The sequence below is a fragment of the Benincasa hispida genome, chromosome 7, assembly GCF_027475165.1.
Source record: "Benincasa hispida cultivar pf3 chromosome 7, pf3_genome.v1.1, whole genome shotgun sequence".
Taxonomy (NCBI): domain Eukaryota; kingdom Viridiplantae; phylum Streptophyta; class Magnoliopsida; order Cucurbitales; family Cucurbitaceae; genus Benincasa; species Benincasa hispida.
Window position 1 is genome coordinate 15,014,779 of NC_143484.1, and position 13,341 is coordinate 15,028,119.

The 13,341-nt window shown below is 33.2% G+C and overlaps 1 non-coding gene across 1 annotated transcript; it reads left to right on the top strand.

The window, feature by feature from the left end:
• Positions 1-1,551: 1,551 nt before the first annotated feature.
• LOC150034947 (small nucleolar RNA R71) lies at positions 1,552-1,658 on the top strand. Its single transcript, XR_016530972.1, has one exon. It is a non-coding gene; the product is annotated as a small nucleolar RNA R71 (small nucleolar RNA).
• Positions 1,659-13,341: the final 11,683 nt, after the last annotated feature.

Genomic DNA, 13,341 nt, shown 5'->3' on the forward strand with positions numbered 1-13,341 from the left:
AAACACCAGGACTTGGTAATTTCTCAGGGTACGGCTCGGATCATGTAATAGAAGAGTATAGGAAAATTTAGCTACATGTATGAAATTTAAATATCTATTGTAAACATGTTAAGGCTTTTAATTGATACAGGGGGAAATGTTATATTAAAATATTGTCTTGGAATGGTACTAGTATGTCTTCATGCTCTCTTCCAAGTCTTGGGTTAAGGCGAGGGAGGGGGTGTGACATACATTCAATCTTTTAAAGATTGAAAGGGGCATTAAGTTTATGCTTGCCCCAAGATCGCATAATGCTTGACCAATATAGATTCCTCCTATTGAGAAAGGTATTGGGAAACTGCCCGGGTCGTGCATCTTTAGTGTGATATATTAGTGGATTCTTATGTCAATGCCACTGTGGCGAATCTTTCCGTGCTTCTCTTCTTCGAGACAATGTCCTTAAAAAATTTGGCATACATCGGCATCTGCTCTATCGCTTCTATGAATAGAATATTGATGTGCAATTGTTTCAATATTTCCAGGAAGCGATGATACTGGCCTTCATCGTATGTTTCTTTTTCAGTCCATGAGGAAATGGAGGTAGTTGTACTTTCAATGTTTCATGGTCTGGAGGCTTAGAGGTGATCGCATCTTCTGGTTCTATAGTTTTAGACTCCTTTGATTCAGTCTGCGACAGAGGTTTCTTTGATTCAATCGCAGGTTGCTCCTTTGACTCGATTCTGCGAGGCTCATTTCTGACTTCTATCGCTGCCTTTCCACTTCTTAGGGTGACTACTTGACAGTGTTTTTTCCCTGTATTCCTTGGATTGCGTGGAAGCTCAGTTGAGCTAGGCAATGTCCCTTGGGGTCTGTTCTTTAGCTCTTCCGCAATTTGTTCTATTTGAATTTCCAAATTGTGAATGGATGTAGCTTGTTTTTGAAGGATGGTTTCATTCTTTTCAATGTATTGCTTCAACAAGTTTTCCAGGGATGATAGGGATGGTGTTTGAGAGCTACTAGCTTGCTGTTGCTGTTGTCCATTAGTTCTATGGAAAAACCCTGGCGGTCCCTCTCTCTGAGCCACAGACTGACTGCCTTGCTGTTGGTTGTTCTTCATAGAAAAATTAGGGTGATTTCGCCACCCCGGGTTGTAAGTGTTTGAAAAAGGATTGTTTTTGACAAAGTAAACTGATTGAGGATTTTGTGGACATTCCTCAAAAGAATGTGATTCTTCACATACGACACAGCTAGTGCTTGTTTCCTCTATCGCATTTACTTGCCCATTTTGAGTTCTTGAATTGTTTATTGCGATGCCTTGCAACAAGTTTATCATTGCATTCGTCTGATTTTGTAATGATGTGATGGCACCATTACTCGCATTCCCTTCTCTGGTCTTCGTTCTTTGATCTCTTTCTTACCAATCTTTGTGGTTTTTCGAGATGCGATCAAGAATATTATTTGCTTCCTCATATGTTTTGTCCAGCAGACCTTCTGCTGCTGCCGCATTGGCAGCTGTCTACGATGCGGATTTGACTCCATGATAAAAAAATCTCCATTTGGAGGCAATCCGACAATCCATTATGTGGGCAGTCGCGTACTAGTCTCTTGAATCTCGCCCATGCATCACTGAGCGATTCATCTTCTTCTTGTTTGAAATTGGTGATCAATTTCCTCCTTCTGGCATTTTCTATAAGAGGAAAATATTTCTTCATAAACTTATCCACAACTTGCTTCCATGACATTATCTCTTCCGGTTCGAGAGAGCAAGCCCATTTTCTTACTTTATCGCATAGTGAAAATGGAAATAACGTGAGTCGAACCTCTTCTGTGGAAATATTAGGGAACACAAAAGTGTTGCAAATTTCAATTAAGCTTCGTAGATGGGCGTGCGAATCTTCACTACGTCATCCTCTGAACTGTCCTACTATTTGTATCATTTGTAATATTACTGGCTTCATATCGAACCTTGATCCATCCAATGCTGGTCTTATGATTCCTTGGGAGAAATCATACAAGTTTGATGACGCATAGTCCCAGATAGGTCTATTGCGATCATTTTCCAATAGGATAGGATTTGCCATCATGTTGTTTTCATTTGCTACTCGCTTCTCAGGTTGTTCAGCCATTCTATGAACTCTTCCTTGCCGTTTGTCTGTTTCTCTGTCTTTTGCGAAAAGTTCTTTCGATCTCTAGGTCGTACTTGAGCTCTAGAGTATGTCCTTCGCTCATATGACGCTTGCTTCTTCCTTCGCAAGTGGAATGGCAATACAATAAAGGTCGAAAGCTACAAAGATCACAGAGGTTCGATGTTAGCGCAATCTATACCATAATACTTGGCAACGGTGCCAAAAACTTGATGCGTTGGTTTATCATGCGATGTAGGGATGTGTGGATATGATGATCATACAAGTTTTCCTAACAAAGCCCAAGTATAAGTCTTCTTAGGGTTCTGGTAGGTCCAGGGTCGAACACAGGGATTACTAAATAGATATGTGACGGACTCTCTGATTCTATTGCGATGGTGATAAAGAAGTAGATGGTGAATTAATTTAGATTTTCCAATGTGATGGAATATGCAGAGCAATGAAAGGGTGGTGTTGTGCCAAGTATGCGATGAAGGGGTTGATAAGACATTTAACTAACATTTCTTAATATTTTGTACAAGTCATGCGATCATGCTATACACAAATATTAGGCACTACATTTCTCAATGCATAATGCCACATTTCCTATGGATGCATGCAATGTGTATGGAATGTAGCAAATAGAACTTATTTCTAAGTCTCTACTCTTGCTTATACGATCTAATCCGACTATCTCGAGCCTAGATTCTGTCTTTAGACTACTCTTTCAAGTACTCCAAATGATGAATGAAGCATACATAAGGCAAGATGATCGCATAAAGTGCATAGCTTAAGTTATGCCAGCTAAATACTTCTCAACCCATTCACAAATTTAGTTACTCATGCATAGTGTGGAGAGATTAATCATAAATTGAAATGAAGTTTCCATTTTTGCAAATAAAGTGTCGAGTACAAACAATAAATGGAGTAAGAAGTATCAAGCCAGGTAAGCTATGTCTTGCTTCCTCTGGCTTTTTACACTGCTCTTATCACTTCAACTCCTTTCCAAATTGTAGAATCTTTCTCTCGAAAGGATTGGTGTCTCTTCTTCGTGCTATTTCGGCAGTCTCTCGACCTTTCCAAACATTAATTTCTTCTCACAAACTCTCTTTCCTCTGCTTGGTAACATTAGGTATTTATAGACTTCTAGGTGAAACAATTCTTCTCTCTAATGATTTCATGGATGGGCAGCATTAATTTCCATACTCTATTACGCCGTCTGAAAGTCACTAGAAGTTTAATGTATTTGCAACGATATGGTCTTTAACGGTCGTCAACTGTATTTCAGAATTGACCGTTATCAGCTTTTCGTCCCATCATGGTTTATTATGTTGTCGCCTTTATGTAAGGTCTTTACGCGATCATCTTTGAGGTACTCTTTGATCGCAAACTCAAATGCGCCATCGCATTGTTCCCTTAGATCGTAGTTTCAGTCGCACCATCGCATTGTACCTGCACAGAATAACGCAATTTAACTGTTTTTATGCAATGAGCATTAGCAATCATAGTTTCTTTTAGTTTGGCGCATTCAATCATAATATTGCCTATTTCAACATTGCTTTCTCCCATCGTTTTAATAATTTGAGCTTTAATAACTTCTATTTCTACCATTTATCAGTACCAGATCATGCTGATGATAATGATCTTAATGGGTCTTCGTCTGGTGAAGAAACTCATGAGGGAGATGCATATGAGGATGTGATTCATGGAGAAGTTCACAAGCAAGGGGAGGGACCTATTCCCAAGGTGGAGGATACTTAGGCTTGAAAGTTCACCAAAGTGTGTAACCCTTCAACAAGGTGTCCAAGCTCAAAGTTCATTCTAGTTAGTGAAGAGGGAGAGCAAGATAACTGTTGAGGTCTTGTCTCATGATGAAAAAGACCAGTGACTCGATGTAATGGAGAAAGACATAAGTTCCCTAGAAAATAATGGAACCTATGAGCTAGTGAAGCTTCCAAAGAGCAAAAAAGTATCGCAAAACATATGGGTTTTCGAGTACAAGAACGATGGTGAGAAAATAGTGAACTACAAAGCTAGATTAGTGGTTAAGGGATGCAACCAGAAAAAAGGCATTGAGTTTAATGACATCTATCAGAGTAGTGTTAAAATTAGCAACAAATCTTGATTTGAGATAGAGAAACTTGATGTAAAAATTCTTTCTCACATGTTGACTTACATGAAGAGATCTACATGGAGCAACCTAAAGGATTTGAAGAAAAAGGGAAAGATAAACTTGTTTGGAAGTTGAAGAAGAGTCTTTATGGGCTTAGACAGTCACCAAGGCAATGATACAAGAAATTTGATTCGTTTATGATAAGCAATGAACTACAGCTGATTCTTGTGTGTATTCTAGAAAGTTCTTTGCTAGCATCATTCTTGTATTACATGTAGATGATATGTTGATAGTTGGACAAGATATAGATATGATTCAAAATTTGATGAAATATTTGTCCAAGTCATTTGACATGAAAGATTTGGGTCCTGCAAAGCAAATATTAGGTATGGATATTGCTTGTGATGGGTGTTGGAAAGGTTCAATACGAAGCATGCTAAGCCAGTTAGTACATCGCTAACAACTCACTTTAAGCTAAGTAAGAGAGCTTGCCCTACAATAGAGAAAGAAAAATAAGTTATGTCATCAATTCCTTACTCTTTTACTTTTGGTTCTTTGATGTATGTTATGGTATGTATTAGTCTTGATATTACACATGTAGTCAGTCTAGTGAGTCATTTTCTTTCCAATCTAGGTAAGACTCACTGAGAAGTAGTGAAGTGGATCTTAGGTATGTACATGGCACCTTCAAGTTGAATTTTTGTTATGGAGGTGGCAAACCTGTGCTTAAAGGCTATACTATTGTAGACATGACAGGTGATCTTAGTAACATAGAATTTATCTCAGGTTTTGTGTTTACATTTTCAGGGGGAGTCATCTCATGGCAATGCAAACTACTAACATGCGCAACATTGTCCATGACTAGGGCTGAGTATATTGAGTAGTGTAAACAAGCAAGGAGATGTTATGATTTAAAAGATTCCTTTAAGAGTTGGATTTGAAGCAAGGTGAATATGTAATATTTTGTGATAGTTAGAGTGCTATGGATTTGATCAAGAATTCAATGTAACATGCTCGTACTAACACACAATGACATTAGATATCATTGGCTATAAAAAGTAATTGAAGAGAAGAGATTGAATCTAAAGAATGTACATACTGACAAGAACAGTTCAAATATGTAAACTAAGGTAGTTCCTAGAAGAAAGATTGAGATTTGTAGTAAGCTTGTTGGGATGAGGTTCAAGAGACCAAGGATGTGATTGAGTCTTTCCCGTATTGGGCTGGAGGGGGAGATTGTTGTGGGTGTCCAACCCACTTGTTGCACAAGCAAGACTTTATTTTAAACTTGTGTTTTGTGAGTCCAACTGAGGTTAATTTTTTAGATTGGCAATCTTAAAAGCCCTAGGTTTTCTTTTATGTGATATAGAAATGACAAAAATAACAAGAGAGTGAAAAAGAGGCAAAAATTGGAGAGAAAGACAATAGTTCGATTTTTCATCAACTTCACAAAGTTGTCAGATTTTAAAGTTTGAACCATTGGATCATGCTGAAATTTGATCAACCTGTTCGAGGTACAAAGAATCTCGTTTTGAACGGTTGAATCGTTATTTAGAGCACTAGTTTATTCGTAGTAACTACTGAACATAACCGATAAAACTGGGTGATTTTCATTATTTTTATCTCTCAAATGTTCATCTTTTATGTATGAAAGTATTGGTAGATTGTGAACTTTTGAATGACTGATTTGGGTTCGTTTTCCCTCAATTTTATTATAATAAGAGAGGTTGACAAGGGTAGACCTCTCACAAGTCTTGCGATTTTTACTCATCGTATCAAAGGGTTTTTCCACGTATAATTCGTGTGTGCTCTTTGCTTTTATTCTTCCAGAATTTCGTGATTTATTGTTGTACATTGTTGGTTGATTGCTTAGTAACTATTTGGTGATTTATTTGTGATGTTTTGGCGATGAATTATTTGGTTGTTTGTTTGTGGAGGAGATCCTGGTGGATTGTTGTTATATTTTTTGGGTTCTATCAGGTCTATTTGGGAATATTTTATCCCTTGTTTCCCTTTAGTCTACTCGCTAAAAAGTGTTCACCAATTTTTCAGTTGAGTTGATTGCTAGCTTTAAATTGGATGGCTATTATGTAGCTCTTCACTTATAAGTTTTTCAGATATGTAATAACGTATCATTTTATCAAAAAAAAAATATTATGTATGTATGACGGTTTAATAGCCTTGATCGTCGTTCCAATACGCACTAATTGAATATGTTAATATTTTCTTTAGAAACATATCCCAACTATAAATATGAAATATGTAAATATTGATGAGCAAATGAAAGTAGTTACATAAAGTATGTAATTATGGTATTAGTTTTGATGAGGAAATAGTACTAACAATTAAGGAAGTGGACGATGCTGGAAGAAGGGGACAATTTAAGGTAGAGAGTATGGTGAGTGATATGTGGCAGTGGAGTAATATTTGATTATTGCTTAATATCTAAGAAAAATGATATACCCAAGATGTGAAATGGGCATTGAAAAAACTCTCCTTACAGTCCAAATATTTAATCAATTTTGAGTTCATTTCTAAACTATGGGTTCCTAACTACTTCATGTCTTATATAATACACAAGCATGCAATGGAAGCAAATGGAATTGATAAGCACTCTAGTTACATTTAATTTGAATTCTAAAGCATGCATTTTCAGAAAAATACAAGAGGGTTTCAAAATGAATTTACCTTTGATGAATTCTTCCCATTCCAAGCTGCTTTTCGCTCCAATTCAGGTCTCAATCAACCGTGTACCACCAAGAGATCTTCTCTACTATTCTCAGCTTTAAATTTGAGTGGTGTAACTCAAATTTGAGTGAAGTTGTGAAGGTATTTTTCTAAGTTTGAGAGGAAGAGGAAGATGAGATCAGATGAACATTTCTTCAGCTAAAAAACTATCTACACCATGCATGCACTCACCAGCAACAAAATTGCCAGCTCCAAGTTGCAAGTTCTAGTGGGATTTGTGTGTGAATGCATGAAGAACACCTCATGCATGGAGAAAATGTGGGAGAAACTCACTTTCTCCTATTTTTTCAAAATTTCAATTTTCTCAAATTTTAAATTCAAATTTGAATTAATTCTTTAATTAACTAAAATCTGATTTGGTTAATTCATTATTAATCAAATTTGAAAAAAAAAATCAATTTCTTAAATTGGATTAAAATTAGAAATTAATTAAACATATTTAATTAATTAATTAATTTAATATCAAATATTAAATTGATCACACACCTAATTTTAAACATGAATCTTATTCATGTAATTAATATTTAAATCAATATTTAAATATTGTAAACTCTCTGATTTTGTTTAATTTAAATAAATTAAACGTTAATTATATCATATATGATTATACAAACCCTAATTCGAATTTAAACCTATTCAAATTCAAACCCTAATTTCAATTTGAACATTTTCAAGTTGAAATTTAATTTGAACAATTCAAATTGATATCATTCCAAATTCACTCAATTTAATAATTCAAGGTGTTCATGTTTTACGAGATAGAAGAGGGATCTTATGGATCTACAGGTCATGAGCTCCAATGATTAAGATTAATTGGCTAAAAATCTTTAAATTGAATTAATCAGTATTCATTAACCATCAAATCGCACCATTATAACTCGATGTTTGCACTCTGCTCGCTATAGATGTATTTATGTCCACATGATTTAACCATAACCAGTAAGTTTATCCTTCATAGGTTGTTAGTAATAACGGATGGGTCAATATGTTGTTTTACCCCGATATTATATCTTATTCTCTAAGTTTCAACTGATCCTCTAATGAACAATTGGTTTTCAGTACTTAAGAGAACAACTTCTCTCCTATCCCTAAATTTACAGGTCCATAAGGTCCCTTCTGTAGCTCAACTGGAATTATTGAGAATTAATTTTGGATTAATTTTAATTGTTTAAATTAATTGAGAGAATTAATTATATATGATATAGTTAATTTAAACTAATTATGTGTGATATAATTAATATAATTTATTTGATACATTATAATATAAAGTTTATTTTGAGAGAAATTAAATATTTGGATATGATTCAAATACTAATTGTATGGATGAGGTTCATATAATTAAATTTAATATGAATTGGATTTATATTAGATACCATGCATTAAGGAGAGAAATATAAACTATAGGTTATATTGTATTTGATACAATATAAAAACTATAGGTTTTGTATTATATTCAATATAACACATAGTTGAATATATAATATATGATAAGTTGGTTATCATATATATATATGTTAAATTTTTATTTTATTTATTTTATTTTATTTTGAATTAAATTAAACGAGAGAGTTATAAAAATAACTCGACCCCTATTTTCCCTCTATATCCATTGTCTGGTTGTGGGAGTTACTGGGGATTCTTCTTCTTACATAGAGTAATCTCTAGTTTTCTTCCAAGGAACAAATAGAAAGAAAAATTCTTCCTCTCCGTCTCTTCCAAAATCATATTAGGGCCCACATATTTCTATTAATTCTCAGTCTCTACGGAGAATACTAAGGAAAATCCTTTGGTGGTGATCATTTTGTTTTATTGTTCGTGAACATTCATTGGGAGAAAATTGTAAAGATTTATCGCCTTCGAAAGTAAGTGTGGTTGAACCTTTCTTTCTCTCATATGTTTTTTTTCTTTCAAGCATGTTTTAAAATCTATGATATTGCATAATTCTTGTTATGTGTAATTTACTTTTTTGTGAAATTGAAAATTGGGAACGATTATGCTTTCGTTACGGACCTCACAGTCCTTCAAGGATCACCAAAGCCTCCTCTCAAATAGTCATCCATCTGTACTTTTCTTGAGCAATCACCTTTAACTAGGCCAACTACTCTTCATCAGAGCTCATTCCCAGTCTTATTAGCTCAACAACGGATCACAATTGCTCTAATACCAATAATTGAGGACAATGGCCCACCCACTATCTCCACAATGGTATGATATTGTTCATTTTGGACATAAATCCTCACGATTTTGGTTTTGATTTCACCCCAAAAGGTCTAATATCCTTGGATATGGTTTCATCCCAAAAGCTAATATGAGATTTTGGCCGCACCCTTATACTCTAATGACATTTTTTCCTTTATTTTTCTTTTATTTTTTAAATCTATCAATTTACTTTATTTCATATTTTCTTTGTTTTTAACATTTAAAGTTTTTAAGGGCATTATTGATATAACACATATTCTTAAAACTTTCTCATTCACAAATCCTACAAAACAAACTTTGTTATCTAAATTTTTTTGGACATTCTTAAAAATTGTTCCGGTCATCTAAAAGCTTCAAAACAAACACAATTATCTAACATGTCAAGTTTATTTTTGTAGATATATATCATAATTATTCAAGGCATCTAAGATTCATAAATTACTGTCACGGTATTTTAAAATAAAATAATAGTTATAATTTAAGTAGAATATAATAATAATTTTAATAAGTTATATCTCCCCATGCCTTTTTAACTTTAGAGTTGTGAAATCGACAATTAATCCAAAAGTTTATGCTAATAGGATATAGTAAATTTAATCATATCAACAGTTTAAAACTCTCCCTCGCTTGAGGAATTGAAAAGTTATAGAAGGACCTAACGAGTGCGAATCATTATTGAACACGAGACCTGTTGCCCTTATACCATATTAAATCTCATGGAGTTCACACACACACTTTAGGAGGTGTTTTGTGGGCTAAATTGGTTATTATAATTAGTGGTTATTATAGCATGTGGGTTGTAATAAACTGTGTTTGAGGTGCAAACTATTTCAATCTAAATTATAATAATTCTTATTTGGGGTTCAAACTATTTAAATCTAGATAGAGTATAGTAAATACTGTAACAAAGAGGAATAGAGAAGATAGGTACAAAGAAGTAAACACGATAATAAAGAGAAATTTCGAAAGTATTAATTATAAATCGTTAATACTACTATTATATTTGGAGTCCAAATATTGAGTGAACTATTAGTCCAATCGATCACTTTCAGGTCGGGGCAAAACTGGTCCCTTGTTGGCCGAAGAGGATAATGACAATGCCATTGTTCATCAAATACCATGTAAAGAAAAACTAAAACCCATCTCAAAAAGTGACAAATTTTAAAATTAATTTTATATTGGAAAATACAATGTTCTCGTTTTCGACTTTTTATCCAAATAGTAGAAATTCTTAAAATATAATATTTTCACATTTTTTTGTAACCGAATTTTAAAATTGACACTTTCAAATTGATATTCATATTAAAAATGATAAAAAAAAATTCAATAAATAATATTGTTTCATGATACAAACTCAACTAGGTTTGGTTAAATCAAAATAATAATACAGCGTGCAAGAAATTATATTATTCTAAAATAATATTTATATTATACTTTTAAATAATATAGGTTAACAAAATAATCGTGTTAAATTATTTTCATATTAAAACAGGTAGGTATTAATAGACTAGTTTAATCACAAAAATGAACATTCTTTTACTAAGACAACATATATCCAGTAACCCCATAAAAGAATTGATTCGAGGCTATCTCCTAAAATATGGACATTGTATTAGCCCTCGTTTTAATTTAAAAGCTAGGTCCAAACATAAGATTCTAGTATATCAGTTAGACAATTTTAATGTCTAGAGTATCACACCACAACTATAAATATTAAATTCATAAATATTCATGATCATGTTAGATCGCACGTACAAATATCTTCTAATTAACTATCTATCAAAGGTATTCCAATATGAGTAATGAGGAAATAGTTTCAATTCCTCTGATACCATTTAAGGATATCAATCGTCCAGATGTGCAAGAAGTTGGAAGGATGATAGTGGATATATATATAACGAGAAATAAAATGACAATTTGATTTTCCTTCGTGTAGTGAATGGTTGTGGGCCAATTGCTGAATTTCCCTCTTGGAGAACCTTTATCACGTTTGGACATATGTGGCTAACATAATACGAAATTTTGCAACACCAACTGATATCTATACACTCAAATATTTTGAATATGTCCTTAAGTACAACTAGTAAAGGAAGGCTATCTCTACTTCACAACAGTATGCCCTCTATTTCAATAATTAATGGCCATTTTGTGTTTATATATATGTGTGTGTGTGAAAATGGCATAGCAAAACTAAAATAAAGATAGATATCTATATTATAATATGTTTGTATCATCATAATTTTCTTTCTCTGATCTGTTTCTTATTTCTTTTGAGTTTAATCTAATCAAGTAACTCTAATTATAAATATTAAGATAGCTAACTTCGTTAACTTCCAACATTATTTTACTTTATCTATATACCTACATCCTATCATAAAATGCATGAATGTATTAACTGTGAATAATAATAGAAAATAATAATTCTTACGATAATAATCTTTTAATGTGACCCTTATAACAGAACAGTATATTGAATAAACAAACCATCGTAAATTATTTGTTTTGATACACCAAAAAAAAAAAAAAACAGTACCTTCTGAAATCATAGATTGCAGGCATTTAATATATATTTACTTCCTTTTCATTACATTTCTTATTTAGAAACTTATGCTATACAAATGGTTGCGAAAGACACCCTTAATTTCCAGCATAATTCAAATCAAAGTAATTAGAACTATATCTCATTCACTTTTTTAAGCATATAAGTCCATAACTTTGGCAAAAAAAATTAATGACTAAAACAAATATTCAATTGTTTCACATTTATGTGGTTAGGTTTTAGTATATCACCTTAGCTTGTTGCATTGAATAGACTATGTCCAAAGATTTATAAATTGGAAAAAAAATTATTTGTAATTTGATATTTTAAGAACTTTTCACTTTCAGTCAATATGCTTGTCTCACACAATGTCGGGGTAATTTTAGAAACAACAGCGACTAAAAAAAATAAACACTTCAAGATTGATAACCCAATTCGATGATAAACCACCTACGTCTGGGCAGTGTACCCAAGAAAGATATCTCACTAATATCCAAAAGTCAAGCAATTACAACATTGTACTTATCTGTAAATAACAACAATTACAGGGACATCCGTACAACTCGACTTAGTTGATCATCTAAGCTCTCCCTAGATGTGAGACTCTTTCTCTGGAATTTAGAATTCCCATAAGTATGTGAATATTAGTATTGAAACCCTTAGGCTTCTGTTTGAGATTCCCTCTCACGTGATGATATCTTTCCTCTAACTTGTGAACTTCCTTCACATGAGAATTTAGGCTCCCCTAAGTCTTGAGAACTCTCTTCTCTATGAATAACACCTTAGGCTCCCCCTAAGGCTAGAGAAATCCCTCATGAGGAATAAAGTCTTAGACTCCCCCTAAAACCAATCAACCTTCGTGAATTGAAGCAAGAACAAGTGAGGAACACGTTGCCACAAATAGCTTGAAAAGCTGAAAAATCTTCTACTTGAATACAATGTAATGCTGTAAGAATTTTGTAATGTTCTCATATAGTCTCACAAAACAATTGATGCGGCAACCTACGATGAGAACTTCTTGAGCTTAAATAGCACAATAGAATGATGGAAAATAATCCCACACAACAAACCAGAGAGGAAAATATTCCTAATAAATATTCTACAGAATACATAAATAAAGAAAGAAATATTTTACAGAATTGACAATTGAAAGAGCAACCTTTAAGATAAGATCCATAAGAGACAAGAACAGAAACAAATTCAAAAAGTTCAAGAAAATAATGCCATAAATCTAGAATAAATATATTTAGCCAATATCATAATTCGAACGAATTTTCTCTTTGGCTAAGATATATTTTTAGACAAGACCTAACCCATATCATCAATTAACAAGGAAAAAAAAAAGAATCGTTGAACCAAGAAAATTGTTTTACCTGATCCCACAAGATCAGTCATAGTCAAGTCGGTAGTGAACAATAGATCAATCTTCCTCTTAGCAGAGGCTGAAGAACCAACAAATGATCTCTTCCGCTTGAAGAAATGAGAAGCAACAAGATTATTGTTTGAGAGAGAATGTAACTATTGCATTTGAACATCTTACGCAATGGTAGTAGTTGCAGGGACATAAATATCAACAATCTTCTTTTGATTAGCTTTCTCTTTGAAACAAACCATTTTTTTCTCAAGAACATAAGTCTTCT